This window comes from Quercus robur, chromosome 6 (assembly GCF_932294415.1).
Source record: "Quercus robur chromosome 6, dhQueRobu3.1, whole genome shotgun sequence".
In the NCBI taxonomy this organism is placed as follows: domain Eukaryota; kingdom Viridiplantae; phylum Streptophyta; class Magnoliopsida; order Fagales; family Fagaceae; genus Quercus; species Quercus robur.
In genome coordinates, this window is record NC_065539.1 from 30,777,046 (window position 1) to 30,794,806 (window position 17,761).

At 36.4% G+C, this 17,761-nt stretch overlaps 1 long non-coding RNA gene and 1 pseudogene across 1 annotated transcript; both read left to right on the forward strand.

Annotated features, from left to right (window-relative positions):
- The first annotated feature begins 3,079 nt into the window (after positions 1 to 3,079).
- On the forward strand, positions 3,080 to 6,429 carry LOC126688422 (uncharacterized). Its single transcript, XR_007644260.1, has 3 exons — positions 3,080 to 3,356; positions 4,626 to 4,688; positions 6,003 to 6,429. It is a non-coding gene; the product is annotated as an uncharacterized LOC126688422 (long non-coding RNA).
- A 5,935-nt stretch (positions 6,430 to 12,364) lies between these two features.
- Positions 12,365 to 14,597, forward strand: LOC126690080 (NADH-ubiquinone oxidoreductase chain 5-like; annotated as a pseudogene).
- Positions 14,598 to 17,761: the final 3,164 nt, after the last annotated feature.

Below are 17,761 nucleotides of genomic sequence, written 5' to 3' on the forward strand. Positions count from 1 at the left end.
ATAGAAATCATATTATAAGGAAAAGAGTTTTCAACAGAAACAGACTCTATAAGGCTACGATCAAAAACAGACTTAATAGGAATAGTAATACTAGCAAAAACAGACTTAATAGGGATAAAAGCAATGTTTTTGACAGGAGTGATCAACTCAACAATCTTGATCTTCTTAGTAGGAGTGATTGGTTTGATAGTCTTGATCTTCATGGCACAGTCCTCCATGGGATGGGCGGCTCCCTCCCATGCCCAATTCTTCAACTCGGTTGTGGCTTCAACGATGGTGGGTGGCTCCTAGCGAGTTCCTTCTTCCCTCAGTGTCAGTACCATGGGGGCTTAATCCATATAATTTGTGCCTTTAGTATTAATCTCCATATCTGTGGGCTATCATAGTCTTCACTTTTGTTGCTTTCACCATCACTGTTGCTATCATCCTCACCACTTCCATCATTACTACTGTCGCTATCACTCTTGCTATTGCTACTCTTATCACTATCACTAGGGGCCTTTCCCCTTTCCTCATCTTCATCACTTGTTTTTGCTTTATATGGGCTCTTCAATGCATGTTGACAAGCCTCCCAGTACTCTTCTTCTTCTATATTGCAAATGGCGTCTTCCAGAAGCGTAGTCATTACATTAAGGTCCATGTAATTAGTCCAATCAGTAGGGATCCAATTTGTGTCTTCCTTCTTCAGCTCTAGAAGCTTGTTGTTGTAATCAAATAATAGCTTAAATCTGGGCACAATTGTTCTTGACTCAGGATCGAATCTCAGTCCAGGGAATCCCCAATAACGTTGACTATCTTTAGCTTTGACAAACTTTCCGTTTAGTGTGGGAGTATAGGGCTTTAGGGGTTCCGGGAGACAAGGAAGTCCCTTGGCTTTAGCCTTTGCACAGGCCATTCTTCTCACTTCCATCTCTAACAAATCATCATCAGTGGGCTTATAACCTAGCCCAAAAGGTGGTGTGGCAGTGGAAATTATTGGGACTTGAGTAATTGCCTTCTTCATAGTCTTCCCTAAGTTCATCCTTAGAAGGTAATTCATTCTTCTTATCATCGCCACCACATTATTGTTGCTATAGGGAAAAAAGTCCATAGGGATCCTCTCCACTTCTTCTTCTCTTCTTCCAAAACCAGGCTTCTCGATTTCAAAGCCATTCAAGGTCAATGGCTCATTCTCAGAATCAATACCAAAACTGGGCTTTGGTATGGTCAAAGTATCACCATATATGGTAACTATGGCTCCTTCATGTAGAAATTGAACCTTTTTGTATAAGGATGAAGGTACGGCCTCTATGTCATGGATCCATGGTCGCCCAAGGAGCATATTGAAGCATGATGTTATATGTTCAGGACTTGAAATTCCACCTTCTTGATCATTGGCCCTATAATGAGCTCCAGTGTTATGGTTCCTAAGACTTCCCTTCTACTATTGTCATATGCCCTCACATGCTAATCAGTCGGCACAAAATCTTTAATACTTAGGCCCAAGCAACTTGCAGTCTTTAAAGGACACACATTTAAGGCGCTTCCATCATCAATTAGAACCATTGGAATCCTCTTGCCTTTGGCATCTACAGTAATGTGCAATGGGTCATTGTGGTGCTTCCCTTTCTTTGTTAAATCTTTGTTAGAGTAGGAAATTGTGAGTTCCCTACTTATAGACCCAATCATAGCATTCAAATCTTGAGAAGTAGTGGTTGTACGGACTTGGATTTGATTGAGAAGGTCTACCAGATTTTGGCGATGCTTGTATGATGCCATGAGTAAACCCCATAAAGATATATTGGCTTGAGTTTTCTACAACTTCTTGAGGACTTCATCCTCTTTAGTGGGTTTTTGTTGGGTAGATTTGTTCAAGGCTTCTATTAGGTTATCTGTCTCCAAATGTGGGGGTTTGAAGTGTCTCCCCCCTTGTGATGTGGGCAATTTTTGTTGGGTCATTTGGATCGATATCTTAAGGTTTGAAGTGTCTCCCTCCATATGTGGATGTTGGGTAATTTGATTGGAGTTCGAAGTGTCTCCCCTCGTATGTAGGTATTGGGTTGTTTGATTGGGGTTCAAAGTGTCTCCTCCATATGTAGGCGTTTGGTAACTTGCTTAGGGTTTGAAGTGTCTCCCCCCATTTGTGGATGTTGGGTAATGTGGTTGGGGTTTGAAGTGTCTCCCCCCATTTGTAGATGTTGGGTACTTTGGGGTTTCTGTAACATCTTTATTCCATATATCATACCCTACAGTGGACGACATACCAAACTTTTCCCATGTCATCATAAAGCACTTAGGTAAGTCATAAATTAACTTTGACAGGTCCTCTTCACTTTCCTCTTCAATCATCATGCAATTAATCCTCGGTCCTCTTCCAAAATTGTGGTTGGGCAATAGATTATTAGTGATGCTAGGCCTTGTAGGCAGTGCAATCACCTTATTGTCTATTAAGTTTTGAATTGAATGACAAAGGCCAACACACTTGTTAGTGTCGTGGCCAGGGCTTTGGTGGTAGGCACGTCTCTTACTCACATCAAATCTTGCAAGCAATAGGTTTGGGATTGGTCTTGGGTCTAAGGGTTTTGGTATCTATAACACCTTGACCCAACTTTATAGTTAACCTATGTATTCAAGTGGTTAATTATTATTTTGAGTCACTTACTTTCTAAAATTAATATAAGAGTATTTAATAAACATATTATTTTATAATGCCATTGAATAAGAATTGTAAAGATTATAAATAATTGAAATGGCTATTTGTATTATAAAAATATACTTAGTATGTACAAAACTATATTAAGTGGGTTAAGTTATTACATACATAGTTGGTGTTTTAATTAAGCATGATGCATGAGATAGTATAGTAGAAATTTCACCCACATGCACCAACTAAAATTCAACACACGTAAAGCCAAAGTTTCATGCATGTTGACAAACCCAAAGACCAAGACTTGGCTGGCCATGCAATCACCAAGCTCCACCTCACTTCTTCCTTGACGTTTCTCAAGACAAACATCCAAAAAGCCTCTCTATTCCCACGGGTAAACACAAAATCTGAATTCTCACCTCTAACTTTACTCTCTTTTCTCTTAAGGAAAGAGCTAGGAAGCTCCCTTAAGTCTTTCTCTCAAGTCCACAGGTTCACACACCAATAGAAAGACTAGACTCATCTCATTTCTTATTCACACTTTCTCAAAGAAATTAGAAGACTCAAGAAACTCTCTTCCTCTCTCATGCCTATGGGTCCAACACCAAAAAGAAAGAAAACTCTCTCAAGCTCTCTACCTCTCATACTTTTGGGTCCAGCCACTAGGAAAGGGAAATTATTTCATGCAAGAGTGATTTATTTCTATTTCCCCTCAAGAACCATAAATTTGGTAAGGATTCTAGCTACTCTCACCTTAGAATCCATGATTTCTTCAAGGAATTTTTAGTAATGGTATTTGTGGTTTGTGAAATTAGGAAATCATGAACTTGTAAATCTATATATTTATAGTGTTTTAAGAAGTTTTGAAATTGTGTTGGTTTTTGTTGAAGGTAGATTAGGGTTTTTACTAATTAATGATTTTATATGATTAAGGAAGTAAGAAAAAGTTAGGATGAGTACTTTTGATGTTAATGCTGGGATTTTTGTTGTATGTAATTTTGCCATAAATGGTTAAATGATTGTATTTAAGTGATTTCTAACATGTCTAATGAGTTTATCAAAATTCCCATATGAATATACCATTGTTTGATAATTGTTTGTGAATTTACAAGAAAACGTTGCAAAGCTGTCACTGTGACAGATTCTGTGTTCATGTATGGTAAATTATGTATTAAATTTTATATAGTGAATTTAGATGCTAGGGATATTTCCTATGGAATTGAAGACACATGTGGTTGTTATGGAAGTGGTCTCACATAATTTGGATCAATATAAAAATAATGGTTTAATTTCTAAGTTGCATGAAATTCTGCCTAGACAGATTTGAGTATGCTGTATTTTATGATTTTTAGTAAATTATGGTTTTATGCTTTGACTCCAAAATTGATTTGGTATTTAATAGATATCTAGAGGAGTTGTTATGTAAAATTTCATGAAGTTTGGATGTGAATTGATAGCCCTTTTGTATTTTATAAGTGAAGTATATGCTGCTGGAATAAAACAGTGAACAGTAAGGGACATGCCTAACTTTGAGGATTTAATTCTAAAGTTAGGGTGAATGATTTGAGCTATAATTTATTATGATCATCATTTGGTATGTCTGGATCATAGCTAAATTTTTTGTACCTTGGTTCAAGGTTTAGTACTCAAATGAGGGGTTCTAAACCATTCTACTGCTTTTTCATGTTGCCATATGAGTGTATATGGTTATATGACCATGCTTAAAAGAGTTTATGTTTATGCATGCATTATTGACTTAATCTCAAGCACATTTTGAAATGAAGTTGGCATCTCTGGAGATATAATATAAATATGAGAATGATGGTTTTTCTTTAGTTTGGTACATCATTTGTTGATGTGTGCATAATATGTTTGTGGGAACCTCATTGAGGTGGGATTATAACTTCCTTGATTTTAAGAGATAGGCTTTGAGATGAATGTGTAAATTTATGATAAGGAATAATTGATAGTAAGTAATAAGCTTTGATATTTGGTTTAGGTGTTACCAGTTCCCCAAGTCTAAGCTCCTTCGACTGTAGGCCCTCGATTCCTCTGCTTTCAGGTAAGGGATAAGTTATATGAGCATTTGGTAAGTCATGAGCTTATTTTAAAGTAAATTATGCATTAAAATTTTTTGATTAGAGATATGGCATATAAGCATGTTTCAGACAAAGATATGTTCGTGAGCTTTCGAAACCCTATGTATATTATTTAAGCATATTGATGCTATCACTAATTCCACGAACATGATGTTTAAAGAAAAGAATGGAAATGCTATTATTATGAAATGTTATGCAAAATAAGAAATTTCAGTATGATGTATAAGTATGAAATGTTTTCGGGTTATGTCCTTTGGTGATCTGAACTCGACTAGTAGGGGTTAATTACTGGCTTTCCATGGAAAATGTTATCTGTTTGACCATTTAAAGTAGAGGAAATGGGGCTGCCTATAACTCTAGGCCATTTAAAGTAGAGGAAATGGAGCTGCCCATAACTCTAATCTGAACAAGGCCTTCTCCCTAATGTGTACGGACGGTGGGGAGGAATAAAATCTTGAGGGGATGTGCCATCAGGCCTCCCAAAGAGGACAATATCATGCACACGAGGGCACCCAAATGTGATGAGGCCTTCTTTGTATATACTTATCAAATATGGACTAACCAATATGTTATGAACAACTATATTATTTTATTGATCATGAGAGAATGATTATGTTTAAAATGCATGATGAAAAGCTAAAAGCTCTCATGAAAAGAAGAAGTTTCTGATGAAAAGGAAAGTTGTTTTTTAAAGATAAAAGTTTTTGAAGTTCTGTTGTGCTTTAAAGATAAAGAATCTGATGAAAAGGTTTTAGTGTTCTGTAAAGATAAAGCTTCTGATGAAAGTACAAGTTTATGTTAAAAAGTTATCAGATATCTGTTCTTTATGAAACGTTAAGTTTTATGACTAGAAAGTTATAATATTTTATGAGAAGAAGTTTATAAAGAAAAGTTTTCTTATTCAGCAAGATGTTTCTAGTTTAAGACAAAGTTATCAATTATCTGATTTAAGTTAAAATGATTATTTTGTAATGAGAATACATATATATTGATTTTAAACAATCAATATTACATTTGGTGACTTTGTAAGAAATGAAAGAAATTAAATCCGAAAGGTTTTGGTAATATTATTTTGATAAGAAAAGGGAGAACAATTATTTTCCTACGAAGAGCATATAAGTTATTATTATGAATAGTATAAAATACTATGCATGAAAATATGTTCTCCTATTTGCACATCTATAAAATGAAATGATTTGATTTACATGCATCCTTATTAAATTCTCATGTATCTTACTTTTACTGAGCTGTGTAGCTCACCCCTTCCACTCTTTCAGTCAACAGGTTTTATTTTGGAGCAGAGGGAGCCTTAGTCGAGTTTTGGAAGAAGCTGGTTTTAGTTTTGTGTGTATAGATCCTAAATTAGCAATTTGATGTTTAGATTTGTAGTATGGTCTATTTTAGGATCTAATGAAAGTAGTGTACCTTAAAGTATTAAGAGATGTATTATGTGAAAGTGTGGATATTGAATAATTGGTTCTTGTTAATACCAAGTTTAGGCTTGATATTAACATGCTGGTCATGGTCACAAATTCGGGTATCGGGTTTGGGGTGTGACAGTATCCCCTTTGCTTGTAGTTTTTCAAATACTTGGCTCACGGGTATATATAACTCATGAAATTCCCTCCTAGGCCTTAGAGGAGGCCCTTGTGATATTTGCATGGGGGCAATGGGAGCAATAAGTTGGTAAGGATCATTTTTGTATATATTAGAAACTTCTATAGTTTTAGAACTAGATCCTAAATTCTTTTTAAACCTTGGTGGGTCCTCATTCTTTACAATGCCATTATTTATTGCATCCTCAATTTAGGTTCCAACAGCAATCAAAACTTTAAAATTAGGAAAATATTGGGCAAACAAATATTTATGGTATACGGGCAATAAGTTTTTTACAACCATGGTTAATTGTTCTTCTTCGCTTGGCCTATTCATCATTTGTGCTGCCTTGGATCTCCACTTGGTAATGAAGGTAGAGAAGGATTCTTTCAGCGCTTACATTGTGGTCTCCAAATCTCTCCTTGTCACATCTACCTCTATGTTGTACTTGTATTGATTGTGAAACTCATGGCAGATGTCCTCCCAACTCCTTACTCTAGCATTATCTTGGTTGAGGAACCACCTAAGAGCGGCTCCAATCAGGGTGTTTTGGAACATTTGAGTAAGTTGTTCTTTCGTTGCTCCTAGGGGCTGCATGGCCCTCATATACATCTTCAAATGGGACTTTGGGTAGCCAGTCCTGTTGAACTTGTCCAAGGTTGGCATCATGAACTTGGGAGGCCATCTCACATCAGGGAAAAGTGAGAGTGATTGGTAGTCCATGAGGTCTTCCATCTTGCGAGCTTTCTTGATCATCTCTTCCATCTTGCTTATCCTTTTGTTGATCTTCTTCTCACCCTCCTTGGTTGGGGAATTATGATCAGTCTTGTTCTCCTCTTGGCCACCCCTCAAGCTCTGAAATTTTTGTACCATAAGGTTCATGTCTTCTCTTAACTAAATTTGGTTGCTACCATGGTATTTAGTAGCTCTTGAGTGTTCATGGGTTCTTCAGTATTCAGATGTTCTCCCTTTTTTGCCATAGTGATGGAGTCTTTGGACTTCTTGTGACTTGGACTGTCTTGTAGGTCAAACACGAGATTGTGATGTTGTAGTAGTGGAGTGTCTTCTAGCTTGAATGTCGGTATTGGGTTCTCTTTGGAGTCTTCCCTCTAACCTTGACCAAATTCTCCCCTAAGAAAAGGCTTGGTTGAGTCAAACAAAGCTAGGTCCCCATCTATATCAATCAACCAAACAAACACATGCAACAGTGCAATGCAATTTTAACATGGACCGGCCTAAAGGTAGGTTCTAAGTCATTACGTTATAGGGTGGGTTTGTTGTTTCATTGTTTTCCATAGCTAGGACGTTACACCTCCCAACTTGTAATAAAATGAACATTACGTTGGTTTGAACGACATGGTCTATCCTTTATAGTCAACAAGAAATTGAAAGTTCAAATAGTGTAAAAACACCCTTGAACGTTTAGACCCCCAATTTACAAATTAACCAATTCAAGCTTTATGTCAAACAACAAGCGTGCAAAAAATGAACAAAAGCTATAAAACAGAATTGGTAAACAATCTAAGCCAATTTAAAATCACAACCCACAGCAGATAATGATAATAAAAGGCAAAGATAAAAGGGAAGGAAGATGCAAACACAAGGACAACACGCGATGTGTTATCGAAGAGGAAACCGAAGCCCTCGGCGTAAAACCTCTCCGCCACCCTCCAAGTGGTAAACAATCCACTAGAAAATGTAGTTGGGATACATGGACAGCAATAGACCCTCCAAGCCTAATCTACCCAATGCACCTAAGCCCTTTAAGCTTCTTGCTCCAACGAGGTTGTACCGAACCTATTTCTTTTCTAGCTTCCCGGATTCCGCTACTTGACCATAGCATCAACCAATGTAAATTGGTTCCTTCCTAACTGCTTCCCAGAACACCAAATAGCCCTCTCACAGTAATGGATATGGTGAGGAAAGGTTTTGGTAAAATGCCTCTCAAGGGTTTAACAATGGAGAGGAAGAGAGTTGAGGAATTTGAAGAGACTCTTATGTAAAGATTGTAGATGAATCAATCTTGTTTTACTCTAGGGTTTCTCTCTTAAAATTCTCTCTGGAAGCTCTCTTTCTTTTGTGGGTATAAGGGGTATTTATACTGGGGTGAGAAAAGAATGTGAAACGTCAGGTTTTTCAAAACAGGGGTGGCTCGCAGCTTGGACTCACGGCTTGACTGAGTCGCGAGTTCTAGCCACGCAGTAATAAAACGGCCAGTTGTTCTATTTTGTCCTGTAGTGCTCCAGCTAGCATGACGATTCAACTTCTGGCATGCTTAGCACGTGTGCTGCTTCTGGCGGCATGCAGCCACGAGTCACCCGCGAGATCAAGCCGCGAGACTCTGTTTTCTTGCACACTCTTGAGCATTCAATCACTCTATCTCACTCACTACCCTTACAACAAACCCACCTAAATACAGGGTTACTAATTGCTGAAATACAAGCAAATTTGGCACGGAATAAAGCCAACAAGATGGTTGATAAAATTCAACCTTACAGAAATGATCCAGTGACTTTGGGCTATGAGTTGGTGAGTTCACCACTAGGTACCCGAATCTAATGAAGACCGATGATCCATGGCTATTACCACCATATGTTGAGATGGGTGCATACATATTTATTATTTTGATGGCACACATTCTGACAGTTAGGAAAAGATCTTAACAATCAACATGACATCACCCAAAAAAAAAAAAAAAATCTTACAAACATCTCAAAACATAATGCAAACAAACAAACAAACAACAACTTCATGCATAAGACAAGGGTATATAGTTGGTCACTTAAAGTCTACACAAAACATAGCCCTTGACATCCCTAGCGGAGTCGCCACTGTGAGAGATCGGAAAATTGGGTACTCTCAAAAAAGAGATTTGGGGTGCTTTCATGGGCACCTCTCTCTTTGGATAAGTGGTGTGGAGTCACCACTTATTTTTTATACAAAAAAATAAGAAAAAAAAAATATAAATACAAACTATGTATTCAAAATATGTCATTGTCATTGATTGAATAAAGAAAAGTACAACTTTGGTAAATTAACCTTACAAGGCTTTGGGTCCTAGTTACAATCTATGCAAAAGAATACAAAGTTTTGGTCCTAGTTACAATCTACCAAAATTAAAAGGCAAAACACTAATCTACCTATCCAAAAATCCTAAGCTTGGGGGCTAGGTTATGGAATGGGAAGGTGTTAGGCACCCATTCTGCCCAGACAGAGTTTGGTCTTCTAGACTCTAATGACCAATATACCCTTTTTTACATGATGTTGAATGATATGTTGAACACACATGATAGACACTTGACAAAAAATAATTCAAACAAATTTGCCTTATGAATGATGTCCTCTTTTAAAAGAAAAATCAGATTTGTTTTATGAATTAAAATAAATAAGACTTGGTTTCTAAGAAAAATTAGATCTGTTTTTGTAAAGTGTAAAAAGCAAGATTTTATTTTAAAAAATTAAATCTGTTTTGTGAATTAAAATAAATGAGACTTGGTTTGTAAAAAAAATCAAATCTGTTTTTGTAAGGTGTAAAAAGCAAGATTTTATCAAGAAAAATCATATCTGTTTTGTATAAAGTAAAAAAAAAAAGGATTTTTGGTTTATGAAAAACTAGATTTGTTGTTGGAAACAAATAAAAAGGACTTTTGAAGGAAGATTCACATTCATGAGACAAATTTATTATGCATGCATCACAAAAAAAAACTTCAACCTAAAATCTTAATTCTTTCTTTTGAATTTCAAAATCTGCACTTTTATAACAAAGAAAACTTTTCAAAAAAAAAAAAAAATCAGATCTGTATTTAATGAAAATATAGATCAGTTTTGGGTTTTAAAAAAAATCAGATATGTATTTAATGAAAATACAAATTAGTTTTGGGTTTTGAAAAAAATCATATTTGAAAATACAGATCAGTTTTGAATCTTCATAAAAAATTTTGTTAATCATTGCAGATTTTGGAGAAAAAAAAGAAAGAATTGAAATAAACAATCATCTAAGGTTTCTAAGCATGGCAATTGTATATTAAGAACAAGACATAATGAAACATACTAAACATATTCATGCATCAAACAAAAACAAACTAATTAATGGAAAAAGAAAAGAAAGAAGAAAAACAGAATACCTCTAGCATGAGTGTGCTCTTCTCTAATGAATGAATATTTTAGAAACCAAAGAAGTTTATTCACCTCTTTGAGGTCTAAAATACCTTACTTACAAAAAAGAAGTTCCTAAAGCAAAAGCCTCCAGAATGTCTTTAACGTAAGGGGAATTGAAAAGTCAGAAGAGAAGAGCCCCTAATTCTGATTTGTTTCCCTTATTTATAGAGGTTGGGATGCTAAATGAGATCATATACGAATTGGAATGCGTCCTTATCTCTAAAAAGTCGAAAAAGATAAGCTTTATCTCGATCAGGAAGTCCCTAGGCTGAGCCGAAAATTTGGGCCAATTGGCACTTGGGAAGTGTTGATCGGCACTTGCCATATGCCAATCGGCACTCTAAGAGTGCCGATAGGCCCTATTGGGTGCCAAACCTACATTTGAGTTTTGGTCCAATTTGGACTCTTTTTTTGAGGATTTTTGAGCCGAAAATTGCACATAGACGTGTTTTTAATCTGTATTCTAAAAATTAATCCCTTTTTCTTGATATTCAGGTCTTTAAAGTGATAATTATCTTGTAGATAGATATTCCAAAAAGACTTGATTATCCACAATTTATTTGTTATCTGATTACCCACTTTATTCTCATTTAAGTAGGCCTATTTTTGACACTAACCAACAACCAATCAAAAAATTATTTAATTAATTTTAATTGTCTATCCAATTAGAATTAATTTAAATTAATCATGCATGATTGACTCCACCCAAACAAAATGCATGCAGACCGTGCAAACTTGATCATGTGATATCTTTCAATCCGACGGTCCAATTTGGAAATCAAACATACCGTCGTGATCTTTAGAACTTCAAGATCATTTTTATGATATGAAATGAATGAATTAATGCATGTAATGCAGCTCTAAATTTTTGGTATATGAATGGTCATTCTAGTTATCTTCCTAGATTAAATTATGGGTACAAAATCAAGTGTCTACAGCCTGATTATGTGGAGCCTTACTAGAAGTTTTCTTGTAGAATTCACCAAGTATTCTATGATCGTCTATGACCTTATGCCAATCCTAGATGATCACCATTAAGTGGTTGTTACCTTGTGGACGAGTATAGGTTATACTTGATACCACTTGGGCTTTTCTCTTCTCAAGGTTTTCTGGGTGCAATCATGTTATAGCTATGATGACTACCTGGACGAACACTATGGATGAACATTGTTAGACGAGTCCCATCAGTTGCCCCCTTTGTTCCTTGTGTTGTCCATGTAGTTGTTTTGATTTGATTTTTTTTTTTTTTCTGGTGTGATTTAGACCCCGCTATGTTGACACGTGGTGTGATCTTAGGTTTCATTTGCTGTGTTGTTTCGTTCTTCAAGAGAAGTGACATATGGCTCCTTTTGGTTGGTTCATGTTGTTTTAGTGACCAGGCCTGTCGCCTATAAATAGTGGAATTCCAATCCTACCCTCTTACGTTTCTCATATTTTCTCCTATACCTTCTATCGTCCAACGCCTCGTCTAGGAGTTTTCTTTCGTCTTTGGTTGGCTCCTTTTTTTTTTTTTTTTTTCAAAATGTCTGAAATCATAGCTTTAGTGATGACAAGGCGATAGACGAGTACCATAATAGTAGCTTTAGTGGTAGTAGTACTAGCAGTAGTAATAGTAGTAGTAGGGGAAACACCACGGACAAGCAATATATGTCTGGGATTCCTGGAGTTCCTTTAGAGGTCTTCCAAGACAAGATGAGAAGGACGATGGCCTTTGGGTCACTCATTGGTATATCTACCAGTGCCCACTTGTCTGCCTCTTCGAGTGAAGAGGAGACCATATATTGCTATGTTGTAGGAATCCCTTCTTCAACCGATGAGAAAAAGCTTAATTCTCTTAGGAGTTGGTACCAAATCCCAAATGACCTTAACCCTCATTTGGCCAACCATGGCGAATGGTGTTGTAACCTTCATTTTTGGGGTAGGTATTTATGAAGCTTATTTTTTAGGGGGACTTAGGTTTGTCCCTGCTCGGCAGTTCTGTAATAGGGTTTTTGATTGGTTTTATAAAGTCGCACCGGGAGCTAGTGCTTGCTATCTAAGAATTTCTCCATAGGTTTCATCGAAAACGTTGATGCTTTTTGGGGCTTCTTTAGCGACTGTGAAGTCACTGGATGAATTGCCGAGTAGATAGATTAGATCTGGACGCAGCTCTTGCTCCACGGCAATATGAACTCAACCCGCCCTTACCCACCCCGGGTCACCATAGCATGTCGAGAATAACGGAGGACATGATGGATGTAACCACACCCTTAGTTGGGTGCTGTGTCGCCCTGCCTTTTGATTGATACATAGTTGAGTAGGCTGATCACGAACGCTACGGGTGTGGGAGAGATCATGGTCAGGGAAGGCTAAGACGGCGCCTCACAAATAGGTAGCAAGAAGGCGCTTATGCCCTGATGGTGGGGCCTTATGGGGAAGGGTCCAGCCCAATAAGGACAACACACCCCCCACTTCAAGCGCACCTCTGTATTGACTGAATCAATCTAAAAGTTTAGTCGGTGGAACTAGTGAACCACATGAGCTGGTTAGATGTCTGGGGCGGAGGGCTCATAGTACCCCCTTTTCTTGATCCAGCCTTTTCTTCGCTTCGGTTGTGAATCACCTACTTAAAAAAGAGGCAGGCCTTCACGCCTTATTTGAGACTACTAAGGCAGGCGGTGGACACTTTCATTAGGGAAGGGAAGAAAGGGCTTAAGCACGGCAGATGCCGTACACTTGAATGGGAAAGGAAAGTAGGATTGTACCTGTTTTTCCAGGCCTGTTCGGACATATGATTCCCACGAAAAATCAAGTTGGTGAGCCATGTGATGGGAAACCTTCCTGCATGGTTCAAAGAGCACTAAATTAGAATGAGAGGTTCACCACCACATCACTGCATGCAAGGGGAGCTCGCTCGATTCACCCAAATTGGTCCGACTTGTAATTCACTTCTAACTTCGTCTTTGATAGCCCGACCTAGTGATGTTAATTATGGTTACATCCATAAGTAGCTTGGTCCATCTTTATTCCATTTCATATATGTCCGAGGATCCGCATAGTCCTCGATTTTTGTGTTATTTATCCATTCTTACTCTTTTTATGCCAATGTTGGTAACTGGAGATAACTCTCTTCAATTATTCCTGGGATGGGAGGGAATAGGTCTTGCTTCATATTTGTTAATTCATTTCTGGTTTACACGACTTCAGGCAGATAAAGCAGCTATAAAAGCTATGCTTGTCAATTGAGTAGGTGATTTTGGATTAGCTCCTGGGATTTCGGGTTGTTTTACTCTCTTTCAAACAATAGACTTTTCAACCATTTTTTCTTGGGCTAGTGCACCCAGAAATTCTTGGATTTCTTGAAATATGAGATTTTATGCCATAACTCTTATTTGTATTTTACTTCTTATTCGTGTTGTTGGGAAATTTGCATAGATAGGATCACATACTTGGTCACTTGATGTTATGGAGGGTCCCACTCCAGTATCCACTTCGATTCATACTGCTACTATGGTAATAGTTGGCGTTTTCATGATAGCAAGGTGCTCCCCTTTATTTGAATACCCACTTACGGCTTTGATTGTTATTACTTTTGTAAGAGCTACAACATCATTCTTTGTAGTAACCACTAGAATATTACAGAATGATCTAAAGAGGGTCATAGCTTATTTAGCTTGCAGTCAATTAGGCTATATGATCTTTGCTTGCGGCATCTCTAACTATTCGGTTAGCATCTTTCACTTAATGAATCACACGTTTTTCAAAGCATTACTATTCCTGAGTGTAGGTTCGGTGATCCATGCCATGTCGGATGAGCAAGATATGTGGAAAATGGGGGGCTTGCCTCGTCCTTCCCTTTTACCTATGACATGATGCTTATGGGCAGCTTGTCTCTAATTGGATTTCCTTTTCAAACCAAGTATACCATCAGTGGGAACTTCGCTTTTTGGTTGGGAGGTGTCTCTATCCTTTTTACTTTTTATTACTATTTTCGTTTACTTTTTCTAACATTTATAGTACCAACTAATTCATTTAGGTGATACATCTTACGATGTCATGATGCGCCCATTACTATGGCCATTCCTTTAATACTTCTGGCTCTCGGGAGTCTCTTTGTAGGATATTTGGCCAAAGTGTGACCTGTTAGCCCATAAGTAAGTACTGTGACGAAGCGGCTGTTGTTCACTCGACATGATCGTACAAGGTCACAATTCACCCAACATGATCATTCAAGGTGAACAAGAATTGGGATTGGATGCGGGCGAAATTCTTGCTTGTAGACACTCGATTTTGAACTCATGATTTAATCAAGGAAGATGACTAGAATGACCATCCATGTACCCAAAAAATAATGATTGCATTACATGCATTAATTCATTCATTTCATGTCATAAAAATGATCTTGAGATTCTAATGGTCACAATGGTGTGTTGGGTTTCCAAATCGGACCGTCGAATCGAAAGATATCACAAGATCAAGTTTGCACGGTCAACATGCATTGTGTCTAGGTAGAGTCGACCATGCATGATTGATTTAAATTAATTTTGATTGGTTAAACAATTAAAATTAATTAAATAATTTTGTGATTGGTTGAAAATTAGTGTCTAAAATAGGATGCTTGCATAGGAATAAAAGGGATAATTGGATAACAATAAAATTGTGGATAATGTGAACTTTATCAAAGTTCATTTTAGGATATTTATCTACAAGATAATTGTTCTTGAAAAGACTTGAATTATCCAGAAAAGAGATAAAAATCTTAGAATACGGATTGAAAACACGTCTAAGTGCAAGGACCGGCTCAAGAAACCTAAAAAAGAGTCTAAAACGCACCCATACACGAAAGTGTGATCTGCACCCAAGAGTACCATTCGGCACTTTTGGAGTGCCGATCGGCACTTTAAGAGTGCCAAATTGCACTTTTTTGGGCTTTGGCCCAATTCTCTTCGGGTGTCGATAAGGCACACTCTTTTCGACTTTTTCGTAAAAAGACGCATCCTGATTCGCATTCTACCCATGGTTGCTTATTTTTTAAGCATTCTAGTCTCTATAAATAGGGATTGGGTCCCAAAATTCAGCACATTCTTTGACGCTCTAGGAGAGACACCTTTTCACACTCTCAAATTTCTCACCCCTCTTTTCTGGTATTCTCTCTTAAACTAGGGATTTTAGGTTTCAAAGATAATTGAATAAATTTCTTTGAACCCTAAAACATCCTCTCAAGAAAAAGAAGTGCTCCATGCAAGAGGTTGTTTCTGATTGCCCTTTTCTTTTCTTAATGCTTCTCTTATTGTGATGATGTATGTATGTATGTTTTTTTTTATTTATTTTTTATTTTTTATTATTTAGTTTAGTTGTTTCAAGTATCCATAACATGAATTGCTGATTTATTTTGTCAAAGCTTGTTCTTAATTCCATTTTTATTATTGTGATCTCTTTCTTATTTTCAAAAATCTGCATGTCAACAATTCTTTTTCTTCAAAACAAAAACGAATCTACATCTTCCTTAGATGTAGATCTTGATTTTTCTTAAAACAAAAACGGATCTACATCTTCCTTAGAGGTAGATCTAAATTTCCCTCAAATTAAAAACTCATCTGCATCTTCCTTAGATGCAGATTTGAATTTTTTTTTTTTAATAAAAAAAATACAAACTGATTTGTATCTTCATTAGATACAGATCTGATTTTATTTTACATATGCAGATTTTGAAATAAAGAATAAGATCATGCATGATAGTGTTGGTTTTATTTGTCTTATTTAATACATGTAGCATGAATTTATTTCATGAATGAAATTCTCTTCTAAAAAAAAAAAATCTTTTTCATATTTTTTTACACATATAAAAATAGATTTGATTTTTTTTTTTAACTACACAAATCTGATTTTTTTTAAAAGTCAAAAACCATCTTTTCTAAGTTCTTAAAAACATATCTGATATATATATATATATATATATATATATATATTTTTTTTTAAAAAGACAAAAGATTTTGTTTTATTAAATAAAAACAAATTTGAATTTTCTCTCTATAAACCCCCTCTTTTTGCACAACAAAAACAGATCTGATTTTTTTTATAAACGAAAATCAAAATTTTTTACTCATAACAACATATTTGAATTTTTTTTAACAGAGAAGAAGATGCATTCATAAATAAATTTGTGTGATTTAGTTTTTTCACATAGACAACATATCATTCATAACATGCATAAAAGGGTACATAGGTCACAAGAGTTTAGAAGACCAGACTTCGTCTGGGCAGAATGGGTGCCTAACACCTTCCCATTCCATAGCTTAGCCTCTGAATTTGAGTCTTTTGGATAGGTAGATCTAGCCTTATCTTTGTTTTATTTTGGGTAGATTGTAACTAGGACAAAAAGTCATGTAATTATTTGGTAGTTTGTAGCTAGGACCCAAACCCATGTAATTTTCAATTTTTCAAACATGTATTTTTTTATTCAATCAATGAAAGGAAAAAATTTAGTCATGTATTTTTGTATTTAGTTTTTCTTTTCTTTTTTTTTTGTATAAAAAATAAGTGGCGACTCCACACCACTTATCCAAAAAAAAGAGGTGCCCTAAAAAGCACACCAAACTCTTTTTTTTTTTTTTTTTTTTTTTTTTTTTTTTTTTTTTAAGGCACCTAATTTTGGCAGTCTCTCACAGAGGTGACACTACTGGGGATGTCGAGGGCTAAGCTTCGTGTTAGACGTAAGTGACAAAATATGTACCCTTGTTTTGCATGGCCTTGCATTATATTGTTGTTTGTTTGTTTATTTATGTTCGTTGAGATGTTGTATGAAATGTTGTTTGTATTGTTTGCTAAAAGCTTTCCCAAATTGTCATAGTGTGTGCCATCCAAACAATATGTATGCACCCTTTTCAACAACTTGTGGTGGTAGTAACTCATACTCACCAACTCATAGCCTAAAGTCACTAGATTATTTCCTTTTGACTGTAAAGGACAAACCATGCCGTTTAGACCAACGCAATGTTCATTACATTACAAGTTGGGAGGTGTAACGTCCTAGCTATGGGAAACAATAAAACAACAAACCCACCCTACAATGTAATGACTTAGAACCTACCCTTAGGCCAGTCCATGTTAAAATTGCATTGCATGTTATGTGTGTTTGTTTTGCTTGATTGATTGATGTGGATGGGGACCTAGCTTTGATTAACTTGACCAAACCTGTCATTAGGGGACAATTCGGTCAAGATCCGAAGGAAGGCTACAAAGAGAACCTAAGGCCGACACTCAAGCCAGTAGCTCCAGTTCCAAGCCCATCACTCCCGTTATA